Here is a 24,882-nt window from a genome sequence, read left to right on the forward strand (position 1 = left end):
TTTTCCTGTGGAATACATCTAGCCACAAAAAATTTCCATTGCCAGAGAAAATCAATAAAGCATCATAAACATGGCAGAGAAATTTTCAATAATTGTTAAAATTACATATAGAAGTAAAATATAGCCAGAGAAAATTGAAAAAAGAAACATATATCTAGCAAGCACAGAAAATGAATGACAGAGAAAAGTAAACATGGCAAGCCAAAAAAAATTTCCATTCCATAATTAGCAAGATAAAATAAACAAAGTAATGTAAACATGCCACTGAAAATTATACCACATTAAAACCAAGAATTGAACAAACTAAACATACCAGAGAAAATTACACATTCTTGAGAAAATTTCCATTCCAGATAAAATTTCAAGTCCATAATATTAAAATTCCAAAGAAATTTACATACACAACCAGAGAAAATTAAACATGATAGAGACACACAAGGGAGAAAAGTGATGTGGCCAGAGAAAATTATAAATGCCAGAGAAACTTAGACACAAACAAAAGAGTAATAGACATTCTAGAGAAAAATACATATTCTAGAGAAATTTATAAAGCAGAGAAATTTATAGACAATATCACAGAAACATGTTTAAGAATAAGATCAAAACATAGAGAAATAACGTTTTTTCAAAATAAACATGCCAGAGAAAATTCAAAGAAGAAACATACATTCCAGTCCATAATATTAAAATGCCATCGAAATTTACATACACAACCAGAGAAAATTAAACATGATAGAGACACACAAGAGAGGAAAGTGATGTGGTCAAAGAAAATTATAAATACCAAAGAAACTTAGACAGAGACAAGAGAGTAATAGACATTCCATAGAAAGATAGACATTCCAATTAAAAATACATATTACAGAGAAATTTACAGAGTAGAGAAATTTATAGACAAAATCACAGAAACATATTCAAGAATAAGATGAAAACATAGAGAAATAGCTTTTTTCAAAATAAAAATGCTAGAGAAAATTGAAAGAAGAAACATACATCAAGCAAAAACCAGAGAAATTCAAATGCTAGAGAAATTTACAAATAAAATCACACAAACATGTTCAAGAATAAGTTCAAAACACACAGAAATAACTTTGTTCAAATTCATTAGCTTTTTATTACGAAATTGAAACCCTAATTTATGGAAGGTTAATATAAAATGCAATTAACAGTGTTTCCAGAGAAAATCTAGTTGTATTGTAGAAAAACTTACCAGAGTTAGGATGAAACTTTAATGACGAGCTGATATGCCCTGAGATGAAGATGCGACGTGATAAAGATGAACTGAGATGACGATCAACAGTGAAAACGGGGTCAGAGAAATTTGTGAGGAAGGAATGCGAATGATTTTTGCAAAAGATAACGAAGCTCTAATGTCGATGGTGAAGATGATATTAAAACCCTAGTTCTGCTGTTCTCTTGTTCGTGAAGATGGTTGGATGCTTGGAATGGAACTCAGTCGTCGGAATCACTTTCGTTTCTGTGTTGATTTTGTGAAGGGTATTTTGGTCCACCAAAATAATTAAAAATGCGCGCCATGTTGTTCAGGGACCTGATGCATCACTCGTTTTTTTGGTATTTTTTATCCTCTAAATTACTATTATTAGGGACCTTAAAAAAAATTTCTCAAAAAAATATCCACTGAACTTAATGCCTTAGATAACTACTAAATTGGATTTTTCAACAATTTTCTCAAACAAAAATGGTCAAAAAATAGCCAATTTTTTAACTTTTTTTAGACGTTTCTAATTTTTTTTTTTTTTTGCTGTGTGTCGTATCAAGTAGAGCTCAAAGTGTAAATTTTTTAAAATTTTTATTTGGAAAATGTCTCGTAACTCAAATTTTGTGGCTCAAAAGTGGCTCAAATGACCAAAACGACGTCGTTTTGGTCATTTGAGCCACTTTTGAGCCACAAAATTTGAGTTACGTAGCATTGTCGTTTTTATTTTTATAAAAAGCTCACAAAAGATTTTTAAAAAAAATCAAAAAAAAAAAAAAACTAAAACAAGCTAACCGCAAACACCCACCGAGTATTTTAATTAGGATAAGATTTCACAAGTACAAATTTCAACTTGAGACAATTGATTGGGCTCATGGTCACTATGACATGTATAAAAAAAGTGAGGTGAATTTGATAATTGTATTATTTTTATTTTATTTAATTTATTTTTAAAAATATGAAGTGATAAAATAAAATAAAATAAAAATTACAATTATTGGATCGATTTAATTTTTCTCATAAATGATATAAACAGACCTACAAAATAAATGGCTTTGTTGATTGAAAAGCTTGAGACATGTCCAGCCTTTATAATTTTTTTTCCCCAATCAATGTGAGATTAATTATAAATATAAAAATAATTATAATAAATTAGACAATTATATATCTATAAATCTAACAATCAACCCAAAGAAATCACACTTAGCCTAACCAATAACTACAAAGAAACCACCAAACTCAGGATGGACCTAGGGGGACAAGGGGGCCAATTGCCCCTTACGATTTCAAAAAACTCTCTTGTTATACTACTATTTCTATTATTTATTTTTAAATTATACAAATTTGTCTCCTAGGTTTTTTAAAAATAAGTAGCCATTCTTTATATCTATGAAATGTGAGGGTCAAAACTATAAGCTTGATGTTCATAAACATATTGGGTGTGTTTGTTTTGAAGGATTATATTGTAGTCCATTGTTTGTTTGAAAAATTTTGCTCCAGACTAATAGTTATTAGTCCCACAAATATGGGAGTATCTTATCCCATGGGGATGTGATAGAAACCATGGGATAACTCATCCCATGGGATTAGATAATGAAATTACATTTTTGCTCTCTAGTATTTAATTATATATTATATTTAGTAAAATTCAAAAAAATATAAATGTCTCAATTTAAAAATAAAATAATTTATTTAATTTTTATTTTTGTTTTACTTATTTAATTTTTTAAAATATTTTTTATAGATATTTTATTGATGTTTTATTTTAAAATTTTGTTTATATTTTATTTAATTTCATTATTTAAATTTTAATAGATGTTTTATTTTATTTCATTATTTAATTATTATTATTATTATTATTATTTAAAATAAATTTTTTTAAAATTTTAATTAAAAAATAACATATATTTTAATTTTTATTTAATTTTTTAAAAATAAATTTATTTAATTGTGCAAAAAATAAAATAAAATAAAATTTTATTTAATTTAGCTAAAAATAATTAAAATATTAAAGTTATGTTTAATATTGCTATTACTTAGTAAATAATTGAAAATGATAAAATAGTCATTTGAGTATTTATCCTTTTCCATAATATCCCAAACAAACATTGGATTCACTAAAAATAGTCTAATCCAGACATCTAATCATATGACTAAACAAACATGGGATATAAATCCAGTCCAACTAGATAGCCCGGGACAATGTATCTCAGGACCAATAGTCCGATGGATTACAATCTCCCCTATCCAGTCCATCCAAACAAACACACCCATTGAGTTCCAAAATTTGTCAATAATTTCGGAGTTGTGTCTAGCATTAGTGAAAATAGGAAAGTTAGTACTCAGTATCGATAGATTTATTCATTTTGTGTTGACTTTACCAATTTTAATAACTACAATAGAATGCTCATTTTTCGTTATAAAATTGTAAAGACTAGATTGCGAAATAGGATAGAGAATGATTTCGTATCAAGTTATTTGATCACATTCATTTATAAGACTTTGCTCAAGAAATTAGTGCCAATTCTATCATAGATGTATTTAATGACATGAAGAAACGTCGAGCACAATTTAAAATATCTCACAATAGTAAATAGATTATTTTACCATTACCATTTTTTTAGCTCAATATAGATACATGATAATATGCTTATTTATATTCATATATGATAATATGCTTATTTATATTCATATTTTATTTTATTTTTTACTTTTTATGCTGATAGAAATTAAGTGGTAGTACAGCTCTTCGCTTTTGTTTCCTCTTTACTTTTGGCCTTGCAATTCTGCTTTGATTGTTTGATTTTGGATCCAAAATCAAGAAGCCAGTTGCTCCATCTGCTTCTCCATTCTGAAAGATCAGTCTATTTTCTTTTTCTTTTTGTTTTTTTGTTTCAACATCACAAACCTATTTCAAGATTCTCTGGTCATCACCAATTTTCCTGCAAAAATCCCAATTTGTTGGCCTTTTGTCGTCTCAGAAAACTTACCGTCTCTTCCTTAGAAACCATTTGTTTCTTTCATTACTATTGTTTTCTTCTTAATGTCCGATACCTGGTTCTTGATGTTTGAGATTCATGTCTCTCCGACAGCCTGTGGACAAATTCAACCTTGGCTTCTACAAGTCTTTCTGATTCAGGTCCCCAATATCTAATCCTTTTTTAGACCACAAAAATTGAGATAGTAACACCGGATTGGGCTCAAAAAGCTGTAAAGAAACTGTGTGTGTATGTGTGTGGGAGAGAGGAGTGATGGATGGAACTGCTATGGATTCTGTCTTGAAGAAACTGGAGCAACTAATTAACTTTAAGGACAATTTGATTGTAAATGAGAGGTATCAAATTTAGTCTCTTTACAATCAGCTAAGATTCCTTGGAGCCATTCTCAGGGATGTGGAGGAGAAGCACCATGAGAACAGCGAAGCTGAAAACCTGGCGATAAAAATTAGTGGCATGGCCTACGAGATAGGAGAAATCATCCACCCTGCTCTTGCCAACTTTCTAAGGCTGAGGGAGAGCAACAAGGATAATAAAATTGGTTTTTGCTTCAATCTCAGTGATATCATGGAACAGATTAAGTGATGCAGTTTTATGACAAGATGTATCGGATTCAAGTCCTAGAAGCTGGAAAGTCTTCTGATGGAGAGCGCCTGTCTATGGGGAATAGAACCATGGTAGAGGAAGAAATTATGGTGGGCTTTGACGAGCAGGGATTGACTATAAAAAAGCAACTTGCTGGAGGGAAGAAGCAGCTAGACATTATACCAATTGTTGGGATGCCTGGACTCGGTGAGACAACTTTAGCCACAAAACTGTTCAATGATCCTTATATCACACACCACTTTCATATTCGTGCATGGACTTATGTTTCTCAAGTACCCAGGAAAAGAGAAATGTTATTGGACATTTTACATTTTTGGTAATGTCCTTACCGAGGAAGTTAAAAACATGAGCAATGAAGAGTTAGGTGAAAAATTGTAGAAGAAATTAAAGGGAAAGAGATATCTCATCGTCATTGATGATATATGGGATATTAGTGCCTGGGTCGATCTTAAAATGCATTTACCAAATGACAACAATGGAAGTAGAGTTATGTTTACTAGTCGGCTCAAAGCGGTGGCTATGCATGCATCACCTAATTGCCACCCTCATTGTCAGCATTTTCTAATGGAATGTGTTTCAGAATGGAAATTGCCCTGTAGACCTGATTGAATTTGGGAAGCAAATAATGAAAAAATGTGAAGGGCTTCCACTTGCAATTGTCATACTAGCAGGACTTCTTGCAAACAAGAAGACACCCAAAGTGTTAGCTCGTACATTGTTAGCGATCCAAACCAGTGCTTGGACACACTAGCACTGAGTAACAATCACTTGCCTCGTTACTTGAAACCATGCTTCCTTTATTTAGGAGCATTTCCAGAAGATCAGAAAATCTTGGTGTAGAGATTAATCTGGTTATGGATAGCTGAGGGGTTTATATGAAAAATTGGGCAGAGAAGCTTGGAGGAAGTAGCAGAGGATTACTTAGTGGATCTAATTCAGAGAGAAATCTGGTAATTGTTGCTCGAAAAAGGTTTGATGGTCGAATTAAAGCATGTCATATGCATGATCTTTTGCGTGATTTATGCTTGAAGAAAGCTAGGGAAACTAATTTCCTACGGCAGATTCACAATAATAAAGTCACTTATCCTTCTTCACGCGATTACAGAACAAATATTCAATGTCGCCGTTGCATCAATTATGACTTTGAAGAATTTGACCATGTTTCCTTTGGCTCTTATTCCCCAGTAGTTGTTCAGTCAATCTTGTGCTTTAATGCCTCAAATGGGTCTAAATATTCAAACAATGTGTTAAATGGTTTGTTGTTTATTTGTGAGACCTTCAAACTTCTTAGAGTATTGGACTTATGGTGTATCTGTGGCTTATTTTCAAGAAAATTAATAGAACTTGTTAATTTGAGGTATTTGGCAATTACGGTGGGGGGTTCAGTTCAATTACCGCTGTCAATATCCAATCTCTCAAGCCTAGAAACCCTTATTCTTTTTGCATCTGTGTCTGAGGTTACTTTGTCACGTAATGTGTGGAAGATTCCTGTTAGGTTTTATTTCTTGGCAATCCCGTTTGACAAAACTCCTTTGAGTTGTAATTTTATTCGCATTTCTATTTCAGTGAGGCTATGAGTTGTTAGAGGCGAATCCAACCCGAATTGTGCTTTTCAGAGAAGTTTGTGATGCTAATGTTTTCAAGATTGCCACTTCGCTGATTATGACGGGGATCAAGCTGCCCGGTCAGCTCGCGGGGGTCCAGGGGGCAGCGCCCCTTGGCGGGTCCGGGGGAGCGCCACGGCGGGATCGAGGGGCAGCGCCCCCGAAGCATAATGCAAAAATGCATTCAAAATTGCCTGTCCGCTTGAGCGGACATACCCGCGCTCGAGCGGAGAATCCCTGGTTCCAGCAGTTTTGGTCGCCTACAAAAGTACTAAGATGTGTGATTTCGCGCTCGAGCGGGATTTCTGGCGCTCGAGCGGACCTCTGTGATATCTCGCGCATATTTTGCTGAAGCCGGCTCGAGCGGGCTGTTGGGCGCTCGAGCGGAGATCGTGGGACAGATTCTATAAATTCGCGTGTTGAGTCAGATTTTAGGATTACTACTCCAGATCTTCTTTTTGTGTTTTAGGGTTTATATCTGGGGATATTTTGTGAGTTTTCTTTGATGTTTTGATTGAGTCCTCAACTGATGTTCTAAAGAGAGTACATCAAAGGTTGTGTTTTGTTCTACAAAAGAGAGAGTTGTTCTTCGGTGGATTCTGAAGAATTCGAGCCTGAAGCTTTGGTGGATTTCGAAGTGGCTCATCGTAAAGACAATTCTGAGGTGAAGACGGGTTGGAAGAGGCACATAGAGGTTGGTTCAATCAGGCGTGGATTCGCTAGGTAATTGAGAGTATACCTGTGTAATTCCTTTAAATCTTCTTAGTGGATTGTTTTTGTGGCTGTTGCCCGTGGTTTTTTGATCACAGTTGGAGGTGTCCAATTGTGGTTTTTTCCACGTAAAATCGTTGTGTTTCTTTGTCTTGATTGTTTGATTGGGATTGTTATATTCTGCTTAAACTTGATACATAATCACAAATCAACATCTAGGGGATTTCTAGATTTTTCAATTGGTATCAGAGCAGGTCGTTCTATTTTTTTTTAAAAAAAAAATTTCTTTTAGAACGAGATCTTGTTTGATTTGTGATAATGGATACAATTCGTGAAGGAAATTCTATGGTTCGACCACCCCTACTTGACGGATCCAATTATTCTTTTTGGAAAGCTCGGATGAGATCTTTTTTAAAATCTATTGATGAAAAAGTTTGGCAATCCGTCATGAATGGGTGGACTGAACCAACAATTACCGTTGATGGAGTTACAATCCCCAAACCAATTGATAAGTGGGACACAACTGATTACCAAAATAGTAGCTGGAATAGTAAATCTATCAATTCTCTCTTTTGCGCTGTCACACCTGAAGAGTTTAGTCGTATTTGCAATTGTGAAGTCGCAAAAGAGGCTTGGGATATCTTACAAACTATTCATGAGGGCACTCCTTCTGTGAAACGTTCAAAACTTCAAAGGCTCACATCTAGTTTCGAAAACCTTTCAATGAAAGATAGTGAGACCTTTGATGAATTTTATGCGAAGTTGAGTGACATTGTTAATTCCAGCTTCAATTTAGGTGAAAAAATTCCAGAATCCAAAGTTGTGGGAAAAATTTTGAGATCCTTGCCCGATCGGTTCCAACCAAAAGTTACGGCTATTGAGGAGGCCCAAGATGTTGACAACCTCAAGCTGGATCAGTTGGTTGGAAATCTCCAAACTTATGAGGCACACAGGAATTTCAAGATGAAACAAAAAGATATTGCTTTTAGTAGTGCTCATAAAGTTAGAGAGGATTCTGATGAGGATTGTGAGATAGATTCCAAGATTATGGTTGCTTTTGTTAAACAATTTAAAAAATCTTTTTTGAAAAAGAATCCTAATCTTTTGGAATCTACTCATACTCATAAATCTAAAGGCAAAGATAAACTCAAAATTAGTCCTATAGCCAAGAAGGAGAAAGGAAAGATACAAGGGAACTCTGAAAGCGTCCAATGCTATGAATGCCAAGGATTTGGCCACTTTGCTTCAGAATGCCCCACTCGTTTGAGGAAGAAGAAAGCCCTCGCCGTCACTTGGGATGATGAATCAGAATCTGATGACGATGACAGTGACAACGAAGATCAAGGCGAAGAGGGACATAAGCAATTTCTTGCTTTCATGGTGGCTTCTGAAACTGAAGGACAAACAGATTCTCCGAAGACGTCAGTTGAGAATATCACTGATGATGAATCCTCGGAGAGTGATCATGAAGAGCTTGAGCAAGCTTATGAAAAGTTGTATAAGGAATCTCTTAACTTATTCAAATTGAATGACAAACTCACAAAGAAACTCAAAACATGTGAAAGTGAGAATGTCAAACTTAAGGAGGAGATTTCTGAGGCCAGGATTAATGCCACCAAGGTAGCTGATGATCGACAAGTTCTTTGCGCAAAACTGTTGACTTGTGAGACAGAGAGGAATGAGCTACTGCAAACCCATGCCATGTATGAAGAAAAGATTGAATCTCTCGAGATGTCACAAGTTGCTTTGGAAGAACTAATGATCAAGAAAGAGGAAGAGCTCAAGTGTGCTATGGCTACCATTGGTCTTTGGAACAAAGGATCAAGGACTTTGGAGGATATCATTGGGTCTCAACAAATGAGTTGTGACAAGAGTGGCATTGGCTTTGGTGGTAAGAAAGAGCAAAAACAGATTGCTTCCACATCTCATGATACAAGAACTCAAGGAAAGGGGGAACAAAAAATTCAACATAAGGATGGACTTCTCAAACTTCCTAGAGTTGGTAAGGTAAAAGAAAACAAGGTACACCTTGTTTTTATTTGTCATCATTGTGGTATGCATGGTCATATTCGCCTTTATTGTTATAAGTTGCATGGGAGAGTACCTCAAAAGGGTAGAAATTCGACTTACATGTCTAGGCGGAATACCAAGATTCATGAGGGTGTTCACTACACCACGACACTTACCAAGACCGCTAGACCTGATTTTGTTAAGACCAAAAAGATTTGGGTGAGAAAACTTGACTTGTGTTAATTTGTTTATTTGTTTTAGCTTTTGGATTTTTGTGTGTTGTTTTTTAATGAAAAAAAAAATGTGTGTGCTTGTTCAATTTTTTTTTTTGTCTTGCTTTATTTTTGAAAAAAAAAAAGAAAAAAAAATCCCAAAAAGAGTTTCTTAGTATGGTTTTGCAAGCTTGAAATTTTTGAGTGGTCCTTGGTGCATATTGGAATTGATGAGAATATCCATTACATGTTAATATGTGTGTGCTTTCTGTGGTCATTACTCGTTTTGGAGTGTGTGTTTTTGATTAGTATGTCTCATTCTGTACACACTCTTGGATTAGCAAATTTTGGAGTCTTCCGCCTTAGTGATTATTTTTTTTATGGACTTCTGGCATTGTATCTTTTGCTTTTCTAGAGGAATTGACCTATACTAGCATATCTTGGGTGATGTTGAGTCTCTTAACCACCTACCATCTTTTTGCATCTCCATGGCTTTCCCCTTAATTCTTTGCAGTCTAGCCATAAGGAAAAGGCTACCTCAGAGTCACCAACCAGGCCATCCTTATTATATCCATGCTTCTCTGGTTCGGTTTCCATACTCTTGAGCGTGTCAGCCACCAATGATTGTGCAAAAGAAAAAGAAAAAAAAAAGAAAAAGAAAGAGAAGAAGAAAAAAAATATGCAAAAGAAAGACAAAATGTGTAGAAAGAAAGAAAAAAAAAAGATTCATTGATTGAGGGGGAGCCTCCGCCTTTACTCACCAAATACCCCTTGATTCCTAGTGGTTTGACTTTCCTTTGTCATGCTTAAGATTCTCTTGTCGGAGGTCCGGCTTTCATATCACTACTAGGATTGAATCTAGTGTTTGTCGAACTCCAAGAGTCACACACACACTTTTTATCATGGGATCTATGCTTTTCACATAATGCATCACTTTCTTTCATGAGGAATCTTCTACAAGCTGCGCACATTGTATTTTCTTGTAATGGTGCTTCTTGGATAATCTTATGTGCTTTAAGGTACTAATCTGAAATTCCTTGCTTGCTCCACCATATTGTTTTTATCCTTTTCTTCTTGTTCACTGTTTTCAGTGTTTGTGGTTGCTTTTAGTGAGGGGGAGTTTGGTTCATCTTGATTTGGGTTGGTAAGGGAGTTTGGTTTCTCATTGCAAGAATTGTTTAGCATGAACACTTTGATATGTTTGGTAAGGGAGATTGGCTATATGTTTTGTATGTTGCTATGCACTATTTGCCCTTCTTGTATGTTCATGGTATTTACATTGTCATATCATTGCTTGTGTGGTTTATGATCTTGCTTTTGTTGTTTGAGAGTTATTTTTCATGAGTCTTAGTTTTCATCTATTCATGTTTTCCATCTCATATTTCAAGATAATCGTGTCACATGTCTATTGTTTTTTCATGTACTTTTGTGGGACTAATAGTTGTTTTCGAGATTGTGGCACTAATAGCTGTTTTGCAGATCATGACCTTGAGAAAGAAGTTGGTTTTTGTAGGCTGTAATGGGTTGGGGTGTTTAGGATTTTATTTGTTAGGTGTGTTTTGTTACGGCATTGCCAAAGGGGGAGATTGTTAGGTTTTATTTCTTGGCAATCCCGTTTGACAAAACTCCTTTGAGTTGTAATTTTATTCGCATTTCTATTTCAATGAGGCTATGAGTTGTTAGAGGCGAATCCAACCCGAATTGTGTTTTTCAGAGAAGTTTGTAATGCTAATGTTTTCAAGATTGCCACTTCGCTGATTATGACGGGGATCGAGCTGCCCGGTCAGCTCGCGGGGGTCCAGGGGGCAGCGCCCCTTGGCGGGTCCGGGGGAGCGCCACGGTGGGGTCGAGGGGCAGCGCCCCCGAAGCATAATGCAAAAATGCATTTAAAATTGCCTGTCCACTCGAGCGGACATACCCGCGCTCGAGCGGAGAATCCCTGGTTCCAGCAGTTTTGGTCGCCTGCAAAAGTACTGAGATGTGTGATTTCGCGCTCGAGCGGGATTTCTGGCGCTCGAGCGGACCTCTGTGATATCTCGCGCATATTTTGCTGAAGCCCGCTCGAGCGGGCTGTTGGGCGCTCGAGCGGAGATCGTGGGACAGATTCTATAAATTCGCGTGTTGAGTCAGATTTTAGGATTACTACTCCAGATCTTCTTTTTGTGTTTTAGGGTTTATATCTGGGGATATTTTGTGAGTTTTCTTTGATGTTTTGATTGAGTCCTCAACTGATGTTCTAAAGAGAGTACATCAAAGGTTGTGTTTTGTTCTACAAAAGAGAGAGTTGTTCTTCGGTGGATTCTGAAGAATTCGAGCCTGAAGCTTTGGTGGATTTCGAAGTGGCTCATCGTAAAGACAATTCTGAGGTGAAGACGGGTTGGAAGAGGCACATAGAGGTTGGTTCAATCAGGCGTGGATTCGCTAGGTAATTGAGAGTATACCTGTGTAATTCCTTTAAATCTTCTTAGTGGATTGTTTTTGTGGCTGTTGCCCGTGGTTTTTTTATCACAGTTGGAGGTGTCCAATTGTGGTTTTTTCCACGTAAAATCGTTGTGTTTCTTTGTCTTGATTGTTTGATTGGGATTGTTATATTCTGCTTAAATTTGATACATAATCACAAATCAACATCTAGGGGATTTCTAGATTTTTCAATTCCGAAGTTGAGGCATCTTTATACTAAAGGAGAGAAATATTCTGTGTCTTTAAGTTCAGCAATGGATCATAGCTATCCCTGTATATTAGAAAACTTACGAACCATCACAAACTTAAATCCTTGTGGAGCTGTTCGGGATTTATTAGCAAGGACTCCTTATCTGACAAAGCTTGGATTTTGTGGGCCTATGATATCATATTTAGGGCGTTGGATGTTTCCTAATCTAGACTTTCTAAGACACCTTGAGACTTTGAAGCTATACAACAATTTTTGCAGTCAACCAACCACTTTCCGAGGGGTTAAGTTTCCTGCAAATATTAAGAGGCTAACCTTCAGAAATACAGGTACAAAGTGGAAGGAGATATCAATCCTTGGGATGTTGTTACCCAACCTTGAGCTTCTCAAATTAGAAAGTGAGGTTTGTTGGGGACCGCAATGGGCAACAACTGATTGGGTTTTCCTCAACTCAAATTCTTGAAACTGAAGTACCTCAATGTTGGGCGATGGATCACCTGCTCTAGTCACTTTCCAAGTCTTCAGCACTTACTGTTGGAATCGTGTGACAATCTCAAGGAAATACCATCTAGTTTGGCGGATATACTCACTCTACAAATGATTAAGGCAGCCTTTTGTCGTCCCACTATTGTGGAATCTGCCAGGAAAATTAAAGAAGAGCAAGAGAGCAATGGAAACAATTGGCTGGAAGTGCTAATTAGGAATGCTTCGAGTGACACAGGAATATTAAAAAGGACCCACCAGAAGCACTTCCAATGTTGCATCTGGGTCCTTTTTAATATTTCTGCGTCACTCGAAACATTCCTAATCAGCACTTCCAGCCAATTGTTTCCATTGCTCTCTTGCTCTTCTTTAATTTTCCTGGCAGATTCCACGATAGAGGGATGACAAAAGGCTACCTTAATCATTATTAAAAAAGAGTACAAGAGCATTGTTTGCTAAAAATGTTGATTAGGAACGCTTGGCGTGACCTTTCAGTCAAAGTGTATTGATGATGCAACTTCAAAAGGTATGTTCTTTTTTATATTTATTTTTAATATTTTCTTTTCTCTATCATATTCTTTTCTCTATGTTTTATTGTGTGTTATGCAATCACATATTCAATGACGGAGAATTTTCATGAAATTTTTCATGGTATGAAGGCTAGAATACCATGAAAAGCTTCATGAAAATTCTCCACCCTTGGATTAGTTTGTGATATTTTATTGTGTGTTATGCAATCACATATCCGAGGGTAGAAAATCTTCATGAAACTTTTCATGGTATTTTTTTCATGAAGCCTAACATTACTCTTTTTATATTTATATTTATGTTTAATCTTTTCTTTTCTTTAACATATTCTTTTCTCTATCTTATATGGGTCATGCTATAATAGGGACCCTTTTTGGGGTGCTTACATATGCAAATTATGATATTTGTGGTGTTAATATCACACGTCGCAACTAAATCATTTTCTAGTCATAATTAAAAATAAATAAAATGGGTCATAAACCAAACACCACGTAAATCCTAACCAAAAACCTTTTCTATCATCACTAAAATCATAATCACATTAAGTCATAACTAACATCACAATGAGTCAACCAAGTCATAACTAAGGGTTATAACCAAACACCACTTAAGGCATAATCAAAGACTTCTCCTGTCATAACCAAAACAAAACCATGAGAAGTTATAACTAAGTCATAACTAACATTACAATAAGTCATAACCTACAATACAATGAGTCATACCCAAAAATCATAAACGTCTAACTGGGTATGTGGTGCACATCCCGAAAAGAGGTGTACATTATAGAATTTCCCTATATATATGAGAAATTCTATATCTATATCTATGTCTATACTAATATATATATATAAACATGTTGTAAAGTCCTTGTTGACGAAAACCTCAATCTATTTTTCTCAAATTTATGAATTTTTATATTGTAAAAATATATGTGTCATCACATTATTGGTTCTCATCTATTTTTATTTTCATTTTTATAATTTTAATGATCAATTTGGGAATACCTTTCAAATTTTGTCCATTAATTAGAGAATAACCCTATATAACAACTTTCTTCTTCTTATATATACTAGCGAATTACTTATGTCTGAAGGCACTCATAACATAATTTGACACCACTTAAAATCAATCACTCTCATACAATTGACCTATCTCTTCCCATTTCATTCCCGATTTATATGTAATTGCAATTTACTTTAGATGAGTTAAAAAATATTGTACACAACCAAATGATCAAAATTGAGTTTTAGGACTGATTAAAAAAAATAACCTTACCTTAATTGTTGAATTGAGCTCAATCAAAAATATATATATATATATATATATATGGTCTAATAAAAAAAATGGTAGAGAGGAGACCTCCTAACTTATTTTAAAAAGTATATAGTCAAAGTAACGTTTAGTCAATAACATAGATATCCCATTTCCATCGTCATCGGATCCACCTGTTGAATCTACAATGAAAAAAATAATAATCAGGAAAAAAAACTAAACAAACTATGAACAAGATAATATAATATATATATATAAGAACAATATAATTTATATAATATTTAAGAACAATATAATATATAATAACTCTCTCATCCACTATCACTTCTGCTTTTGGCCAAGCTACGAACAATGGCAAGGGAGACAGGGGTTTATGTGATGGTAGGGAAGGGATAGGAATGGGTTCCCACACCAACAGCACTATGCAAAATGAAAAAGTTCACCAAAGCTGAAAGTCCAACAAGAAAATAGTTAGAAATTTACAAACTCATGAACACATTCTAGGAGGAAAATAAGCAATTTCTATTAGGAGTGAAAATACAACATAAAAACAAATATAGGGCAACCAATTATTATAGTCAACTCATTCAAATTTACATGAACAGGGAATCCTACCTTTTATACAGGAAAAAAAAAAGAAAGAAAAGGAAAGAGTGAATTGCAAATGGTTAGGAAGAAAGAATAGAGAAAAAAAACAGGAAAAGAGAAAAAGAAAAAAAAGACATGAATATGCTAGGAAAGTGTTGAAGTTTCTATGGCAAGAAGTTTATTTTTGGTCAAGCAAATCCAACCGTTAATCTCATAGACGGATTGATCTCAACCATTCTAACTAAATATAAACGAAACATTTTCAAAAACCATTCTACTTTATTATAATATATATATATATATATATATATATATTTGCATAGTATGATTTGTAGACGGGTTATGCTACGGTGAAGGATGTGTACTATATGTAAGTTATGAGGGTTAATTACTGTAAATATCATAAATGAATCTGTTTCAGTCATAATTTAAATAAATAAAAAATGAGTCATAAGGTATAACCAAAGATCTTTTGGATCTTAACCAAAATTATGTCATAGCCAACGTTACAACGAGTCATAACTAACATCACAATATGTATAACCAAATCATAACCAACACGACAATAGGTCATTGCCAAATATCACAAACGTTCTGTATGTATTAATCCACATGGATATTGTTATTTAATACTTATATATCACACATTCCAAAAATATTTACAAAAACAAAACCAAAAAAAAAATCAAAATTTAGTAATCTCCATTTTTTGGAGAAAAAAATTAAACACCAAACAAGTTTCCCCCTTTTTGTTTTTTAAATTTTTGTAAACATAAACAAAAAAAAAAATTATAAACGTAAATTTTTCCAAATGGGAGTTTAAGAACTTGACATTAAGAAAAATCATGAAAGTGGAGGAGGGGATGTTGATCCTCGGCTTGCTACCCAATCCTTGTTGGGAAGTGTTGATTCTGATAACTATTGAATATTAACCATTCAACTGCAAATCCAACGAAGTATATGTAATTGCTGGGTGGCTATCTATGTATCTTGGTTGTAATTTTTTTCTGATTGTTAGGTCCCTTATGTTGTCAATTCCACGAACAAACGTTTTCTCTATTTGTAATCAATGTTTAGTTTTGTCTTGGACTGCTCGAGCAACGGAATGGTCGCTCGAGCAAAGAATCCTATCTCCTAGAAATTGAGTCAACCTGCAAAAGTTCGAGTGAACTTATTGGTGGCTCAAGCGAAGTGACTAGTGGAGTTCACGCATATGAGGCACACCGCTTGAGCGACCATTCTATGGCTTAAGCGGTCTTCGTAGCCCTGTTCTCTATAAAGTTGCGCGAAGGGCAGAATTTAGGGTTAGATATTCCAGAGCAAATTCTTGAAGGCTAGGATTTCTCTCTGGAGATTTTTTGCTTGTTTCCTTTGATGTCTTGTTGAGTTTGTCTCATGATCTAAATTGTTTACATCAAAGGGTTGGTTGGTCATTCATATCAAAGAGTTCTTGTTCGGTGGATTCCGAATATTCGAGCGTGAAGGCTTTGAAAGAGTTTGAAGCGGCTCGTTGTCGTGGATTCGGCGTGGGTGTTGTGGATTCAACATTAGACTAATCAATTCTGAAACGAAGGCGTTGGTAAAAGAGGCACAAGTTGTTGAAGACAATTTTACAGAGTGTTAGGTATATTGTTTGGTAATCTTGTGTATTTTCATTCTTCATAGCAGATTGATTAGTGGCGTTTCGCCCGTAGTTTTTTTTATCACAATTGGAGGTGCTCCAACAGTGGTTTTTTCTACGTAAAAAATCGTGTCAATATATTAATTTTGAAACAACAATCTAAATCACTTTCGTATGTGCTAGATGATTTAGATTGTTAATTTTGTTTGTTTGGGGATTGTCGCAATTAAATCTGTTTCGAATCACGAATCACTTAGGTTTTTCAATTGGTATTAGAACAAGTCACTCATTTTTTAAAATAAAATAAAAAAAACTATAGGAGTGATTTTTTGTGATTCATGTTAATAGATTCGATTCGCGATGGTAACTCGACCCATAGACCTCCTTTACTTGATGGAACAAACTATTCTTATTGGACAGCTCGTATGAGGGCATTTTTAAAATCAATTGATGAGAAAGTTTGGCGCTCTGTTATCTATGGACAGAGTGAACCTATGGTTACCATCGATGGTGTTGATATTCCTAAACCAATTGATAAATGGGATATAATTGATTATCAGAATTCGAGTTGGATTAGTAAAGCATTCAATTCTCTTTTGCTCCGTCACACCTGAAGAGTTTCGTTGTATTTGTACGTGTGAGGTAGCAAAAGAGGCTTGGGACATTCTTGAAACTATTCACGAGGGTGTTACTGCTGCTAAAAGGTCAAAACTTCAACATCTCACCTCCTCTTTTGAAACCCTTTTTATGCGCGGGGATGAGACGTTTGATGATTTTTATGCTAAACTTAGGGGTGGTTTGGGATGATCTAAATAAGTGCACTTTTTGACTTTTTGTGAAATATGAGTTGGGTATGGTATGGGTTGGGTTTGAAGTGATGTGGTAGAGAGGTGATGTGACTTAAGTAGGATAGTGACTTTTTGACTTTTTGGATTTTTTCGGTGAAAAAATCCCTAAATCTAAAATGGTTGGAAAAATATTGAGATCCTTACTCGATAGGTTCCAATCAAAAGTGACAGCTATAGAGGAGGCTCAAGATGTTGAGAACCTTAAGCTTGATCAGTTGGTTGAAAACCTACAGACTTATGAAGCCCATTTAATTTCAAAGAAAAAACAAAAAGATAGTGTGATCTTTACTAGTGCTCATGAGACTGCTAAGAACCCGAAGGTAGAAACTGATCTAGAGTTCGAAATGACGGCTATGTTTACTAAACTATTTTTAAAAAAAAAATTAAAGAAAAAGAAGCCTAATTTCAAGGACTCTAGCTCTAAAGATAAGGGGGTTGATAAACCCAAAGTTGTTCAACCCAAAGTTGCTCTGAAGACTAAAAAGAAGACTATGAGAGGACAAGGAGTCAAGTGTTATGAATGCCAAGGGTTTGGGCATATTGCTCTTGAATGTCCTTCAAAAAAGAACCGGAAGAAAGTCTACACAGTGACTTGGGATGACGAAAGCGGGTCAGAGCAAGAAGCTGAGGAAACCAAATCTGGTGAAGACGGAGATAGTACGTATATGGCATTCTACTCTAGCTTCACTCAATCAACTCCCAAGCTGGTTGAGTTTGCTTGTGGGCCTAATCTGCATCGTGCTCCTACCTTTGATGGGAGTAATTATCTGTACTGGAAGTGCCGAATGAAAGTTTATCTCCGAGCTTGGGATCCTGAAGGTTGGCACACAATTGAGGAGAATGTTGAGGCACCGTTTGTGATCGATCCAGACACCAATCAAAAGATTGCCAAGCCGACTGAGGAATGGAGTGATGTTGAAAGGGCTGACATGGAGAGCAGTGAAAGAGTCCTGGACACCATTCGAGATGCACTCTCTGAAGGAGAACAAGATCAGATCTGTCATAGCAACAATGCCAAAGATGCATGGGTTGTTCTTATGCAATTTCATGAAAGAACAAAGTCATCTTCACAGCCATCCAGTAATACCCACATTAGTGCCTTAGTCGCTTGACTGGATGCTCTCGAGGAGAAAGAAGAACAAAAAAAAGATGATGAAACCTTAGAGGATAATGATGAGATAGATGGTGAAGAACTTCAGCAAGCGTATGAAAAGCTATACAACGAATCTCTAAACTTGTCCAAGTTGAATGACAAACTCACTATCAAACTCAAAGCATGTGAAGGTGAGAATGTCAAGTTAAAGGAGGAGATTTCTGCAGCTGAAAAGGATGTCATCAAGATTTCAAATGATAGACAAGCTCTCTGTGCAAAGCTTCTGACCTGTGAGACCGAGAGGAATGAACTTCTAAAAATCTATGCCACAGATGAAGAGAAAATTGAATCTCTCGAGATGTCTCAAGTTGCCATGGAAGAGCTGCTCAATTAGAAAGGGAAAGAACTCAAAAATGCTAGAGCCACAATTGATATGTGGAATAGAGGATGAAAGACTCTTGAAGACATCATTAGGTCTCAACAAATGGGTGGTGACAGAAGTGAGATAGGCTACGGTGATGCAACACAGCAAAAAAGAAAGGCTCCTACAACTCAAGCCAAGGAAAAGCTGAAGATTTAATAGGATGACAAGCCTCTCCATCAACCTAAAGATGGTAAGACCAAAGAAAGGGAGGTAAAACCTGTTTTTATTTGTCATCATTGTGGTAGGTATGGCCACATTCGCCCTTATTGTTTTGAGTTATTTGGTAGAGTCTACCAAAAAGTTAGAAATTCTAATACTTCATGGGTTAGGAGACAACCTAGCATGTCTAGGCAGAATACCAGGATTCATAATGGTGTTCACAACGCTAAGACATTTACCAAGAATGCCAGTCCCCCTTCTGTGAAGACCAAAAAGTTATGTGTAAGAAAGAGTGATCTTACTTGTTTTGTTGTTCACATTGCACTGAAAGCACATGACTTGCACATGTGGTATCTTGATAGTGGGTGCTCTCGTCACATGTGAGGTGACCAATCCTACTTCACATCTCTTGAGAAATATGAAGGAGGAATTGTTACCTTTGGAGATGGTGGCACTTCTAGAGTCATTGGAGGGCTTTATAAGTGTCCCCGGTCTTCCTAATCTGGAGAATGTATTGCTTGTTGGCGGCCTTAAAGCTAATATTTTGAGCAGTGTTTTGAAAAGCGTGCTTAGGCGCACGCCTATGCTCAAGGCGACGCAAGGCGTAGCTTTGCACCTCAGGCATGGTGAGGCGAGGCGACATAGGGGAAGCGTTACCTAGGCGATGAGGCGAGCGCCTTATTACGAAGCGCAAGGCGAGCGCCTTGTGCGCCTCGGCTTTTTGTGTGGATACCCACATGGGATGAAATCACATTTACAATATAAAATTTTCAAAACGTGAGTCAAAAGAGCAAAAACATTATAAAAAAAAAAAACCCTAGTGGAGAAGAAGAAGATGACGCGACGAGTACGCGCCACGCCACGCAAGTTCTGCTCTCTTCTCTCTCTACTTTTTCTCTTCTGCTTCTCTTCTCTCTCTGTTTCTTCTCTTCTGCTTCGTCTTCTCTTCTTTCGTCATCTTCTCTTGCTTCTGTCTTTCTCGCGATCGCTCTCTCTCGCGATCACTCTCTCTCGCCTTCTCCCTCGCGATCGCAATCTCTCTCTCTCTCTCTCTCTTCTGTCTCTTTCTTTATCTTCCTGATTCATATATATATATATATAATATTATATAATACCTATTATATAATATACTTACAGATATTAGATAATATAAAATATATCTGCTATACTGGTGTACTTACATAACCACACCCTTAGGCATTTGTAATCCACCTCATCCTAACCACACCCTTAGCCATATAAAATATAAAATATATCTGCTATACTTACAAATAATATAAAATATAATATATAATATATAACCACACCCTTAGGCATTTGTTGATTAAAAAAAAAATATGTAAAATATAATATACACTTATACATAGTAATAAAAAAAAAATACACATGTATATAAAATAAAATAAAAAAATTAACTGAAACACATTATTTAAAAAATATAATAAATAAATAAAATAATATATATATATTAAAAAAATTAATTGTTTTTTTTCTTCTTCTCTTCTTATTAAAAAAATTAAAAATATACATATTAAATATTTGCTTATGTTGAAAATTGTGCTATATTAATATTTTGCTTAACTTCTATAACTTGCGCTTTGATTTGGTGAGGCGCGTGCCTCGCCTCGCGCCTCAACGCTTAGGCTGTAGGTGACCTTGGCGCCTCGATGCGCCTAGAACTTTTTAAAACACTGCTTTTGAGTATTAGTCAAATGTGTGACTCACATCATGAAGTATTATTTTCAAAAAATAAATGTGAAGATTGTGAGAGGAGTGCCCAAAATGGGTAAGACTGTAAGCCAAATGTGCGGGCCATGTCAATTGGGGAAGCAAATGCGTGCCTCTCACAAGAAGGTGAATAGCTTAACAACCAAGCATCCTCTTGAGCTTGTTAATATGGATCTTATGAGATCCACTCGTACTGAGAGCATTAGAGGTAAAAGATATATTTTTTTAACTGTTGATGATTATACTCGTTTCACATGGGTTAATTTTTTAAGAGAAAAATCACATACGTTTGATGCTTTCAAATCCTTAGTCCTTAAAATCCAAAATGAATAAGGTGTTTCTATCGGACATATCATAAGAATCCAAACTAATCATGGTCGAGAATTTGAAAATAAATAGCTCATTTTCGGATTTTTGTGATATGCATGGCATTAAGCATGAATTTTCTGCATTCATTACCCCATAACAAAATGGAGTTGTTGAGAGGAAAAACATTGTCGTTCAAGAAATGGCTGAGGTCATGCTCCTTAGTAAGAAAGTTCATCCCAAATTTTGGGCTGAAGCCTTAAATACCATTGTTTATGTGGTGAATCATGTGTATTTAATGTCTGACACATTACAAACTCCATATGAACTGTGGAGAAGGTTGAAACCTAATGTAAAATACTTCAAAACTTATGGGATTAAATGTTATATTTTCAAAAATAGAGAGCCCTTGGGCAAATTTGACTCTTCAACCACAAGTAGAGCCTTCCGTGTCAATAATCTTCATACTTTATCTATAATGGAATCTATCAATGTGGTTGTAGATGGCACAGGCACCCCAATTGCATCTGTACATGAGGAAGAAGATGGTGACCCCCAAATTCTGGATATGGCACCACAAAATCAAGGAGAAGCACAAGGCAAAACTCAAGAAGGCAAACAAGCACCAACTCCTATCGCAAGCCCCAGTCCAAAAAGTACATAAAGAGACACCACCACTGATATTCAAGTCATTACCAGTCCTATCTTGAAGCCATCAGCAAGGGTGAAGCCGAATCATTTGATACAACAAGTGATTGGGAGTGTCTTAGAATGAAAATCGAAAAACAAATTCGGAAGGAGATATCTCATATGTGTTATGTCTCGTTAATTGAACCTAAAAATGTAAAAGAGGCCTTACTAGATGATAGTTGGGTTAATGCTATGCATGAAGAATTTGGTCAATTTGAACGTAACAAAGTTTGGACTTTTGTTCTTAGACCTAGAGATATGAATGTAATAGGTACCAAATAGATATTTAAAAATAAATCTGATGAAAATGGTACAGTGGTTAGGAACAAAACTAGGTTGGTTGCTCAAGGTCCCTTATGTTGTCAATTCCACGAACAAACATTTTCTCTATTTGTAATCAGTGTTTAGTTTTGTCTTAGACCGCTCGAGTGAAGGAATGGTTGCTCGAGCGAAGAATCCTATCTCCCAGAAATTGAGTCAACCTGCAAAAGTTCTAAGATGTTTCAATGTTCGCTTGAGTGAACTTATTGGTGGCTTGAGCGAAGTGACTAGTGGAGTTCACGCATATGAGGCACACCGCTTGAGCGACCATTCCATGGCTCGAGCGGTCTTCACGGCCCTGTTCTCTATAAAGCTACGCAAAGGGCAGAATTTAGGGTTATATCTTCTAGAGCAAATTCTTGAAGGCTAGGGTTTCTCTCTGGAGGTTTTTTACTTGTTTCCTTTGATGTCTTGTTGAGTTTGTCTCATGATCTAAATCGTTTACATCAAAGGGTTGGTTGATCATTCATATCAAAGAGTTCTTGTTCAGTGGATTCCGAAGATTCGAGCGTGAAAGTTTTGAAGGAGTTTGAAGTGGCTCGTTGTCATGGATTCGGCATGGGTGTTGTGGATTCAACATTAGACTAATCAATTTCAAGACGAAGGCATTGGTGAAAGAGGTACAAGTTGTTGAAGGCAATTTTACACAAGTTGTTGAAGGCAATTTTACAGAGTGTTAGGTAAATTGTTTGGTAATTTTGTGTATTTTCATTCTTCATAGTAGATTGATTAGTGGCGTTTTGACAGTAGTTTTTTTTTTTATCACAATTGGAGGTGCTCCAACTGTGATTTTTTCCTCATAAAAAATTGTTCCTATCGATTTATTAATTGTGAAACAACAATCTAAATCACTTTCGTATGTGTTAGATGATTTAGATTCTTAGTTTTGTTTGTTTGGGGATTGTTACAATTAAATCTGTTTCGAATCACAAATCACTTAGGTTTTTCACTAATCATTGAATAATCACAATGACTATAGACGTATGCCTAGTTTTGGGATGAACCACCTTTAATCTTGTGTTTTTGTGTGTACATGTGATTAGCAATTTCTATTTTGTTCCTTCTTATTTTCATATCATACCTATCCTAATTAAGTATTCCGCATGATAAACAAATGGCCAAAAATCTTGATCAACGAAGTGAAACATTCTAGACTAACCTTTGAGCTAGTGCATTGAAACATCTAATAATATCATGTCCTTTGTGCTGCTTTTATTTTTTTGTCATGTTCTTTTGTTTTTCTTTTTTTGAGATTTAACATGGGAAGATTAATGAGGATTGCAACTTCAAGGTGAATTTTATTTTTTTCTGAAGTTGAATTGCATTGTTTTGGTAGTACATATATTGATTTACATAACATTATCCTTTGGCTGAAATTGTAAAACCACTTTGATATGTTTCAGGATGAAGATTGTCATCCTTCAGCTTTCCTCCCCTGTTCTGAACCAAACAAAAATTGAGTTTTCGAAGGTGCTATCAGAGAAAATGTACTAGAAATTGGGCATGGAGATTGAGAGTTTGATTCAGCATTATTGTGCTAGAAATTGTTAGTTAAGTGTGCTTGTATGTAATATAACTGTTTGTGAGTGCTTTTCTGTTATTTAACTGTTTGTGAGGAAACTGTTGGAATCTTATTCCATGACTTGTTTGCGGTCAAAATTTCAATAGGAGTATAGATTGCAATAAAACTGTTTGTAAGTGCTTGTTTACAGAAAAATTTATACATAATTTCTATAGAGAATAATGTGATTCAATGTGAACCTTTTATTCTATAAAAAAAAAAGAAAAAGAAGTCATTATAGAGTTCCCTAATTACTTTGTTGTTTTCTAAGTAATAATGGCTACCCGTTGTTAATGAAATAAATTAGGACAAATTACATCAATAGTCCTTATATTTTTTCTACCCTTATGTTATTTGATTCTTCTAATTTCAATTGGCTCAATTTTAACTCTAAATTTATAATTTTGTTTTAATTTGGTTCAATTGATTATAATATATATATATTGTGTTTATATATATATATATATATATAGAAAATGCACACATAAGCATCATATTTTTATAGACAAAATTCTAAACTCGTTCAATTTAGTGAGTTAACATTAATAAACTCAGTGACTATTTTCTTTCAAAAATCGTAATCAGCGTTATCAATTAGACTAAATTGATACAAAATTTAAAATGAAGTGTCAAAATTGAGCTAATTGAAATGACATAGAGCAAAATGACACAAGGAGCAAATTACAGGGACTAACGATGTAATTTATCTAATAAATTAATATTCTGTTAGCAAAATGACCCATTTCAAGGTACTCTCAAAATCACAGGCTACAAGCTGTTTGATGAATTGCCTCAAACCAATCATTGATTTCTGGTATTTGGCTTGATTTCTGCTGCTGCTTTTTTTTTTTTTTTTTTTAATTTTTTTTTTCTGGGCTTTGATTTTTTGCACTGTGGATGGTGGTGGGAATGGGTGGCAGTGGGGATGAATTGCCACAAGTCTTTCTGATTTAAGTCCCAATTCTACTCCTTTTTCAGACCACAGAAATTGAGAGAGAGAGAGAGAGAGAGAGAGAGAGAGAGAGACAGCTGTGCCTGTATGTGAGTGTGAGAGAAAGAGATGAGTGATGGATGGAATTGTTATGGATTCTAGCATGAAGGAACTGAAGCAGCTAATAAATAGTGAAGACAATTTGATTGCAAATGAGAAGCCATCAAATCCAATCTGTTTACTATGATATAAGATTCCTAGGAGCCATTCTCAAGGATATGGGGGAGAAGCAGCTGCATAAGCAGA

At 35.3% G+C, this 24,882-nt stretch overlaps 1 long non-coding RNA gene across 1 annotated transcript; it reads left to right on the top strand.

Moving 5' to 3' along the window:
* The first annotated feature begins 12,760 nt into the window (after positions 1–12,760).
* On the top strand, positions 12,761–24,003 carry LOC145801903 (uncharacterized). Its single transcript, XR_014343726.1, has 3 exons — positions 12,761–13,032; positions 16,315–16,518; positions 23,488–24,003. It is a non-coding gene; the product is annotated as an uncharacterized LOC145801903 (long non-coding RNA).
* Positions 24,004–24,882: the final 879 nt, after the last annotated feature.

This window comes from Camellia sinensis, chromosome 11 (genome assembly GCF_055761805.1).
Source record: "Camellia sinensis isolate YWXY chromosome 11, ASM5576180v1, whole genome shotgun sequence".
NCBI classification, from domain to species: Eukaryota; Viridiplantae; Streptophyta; class Magnoliopsida; order Ericales; family Theaceae; genus Camellia; species Camellia sinensis.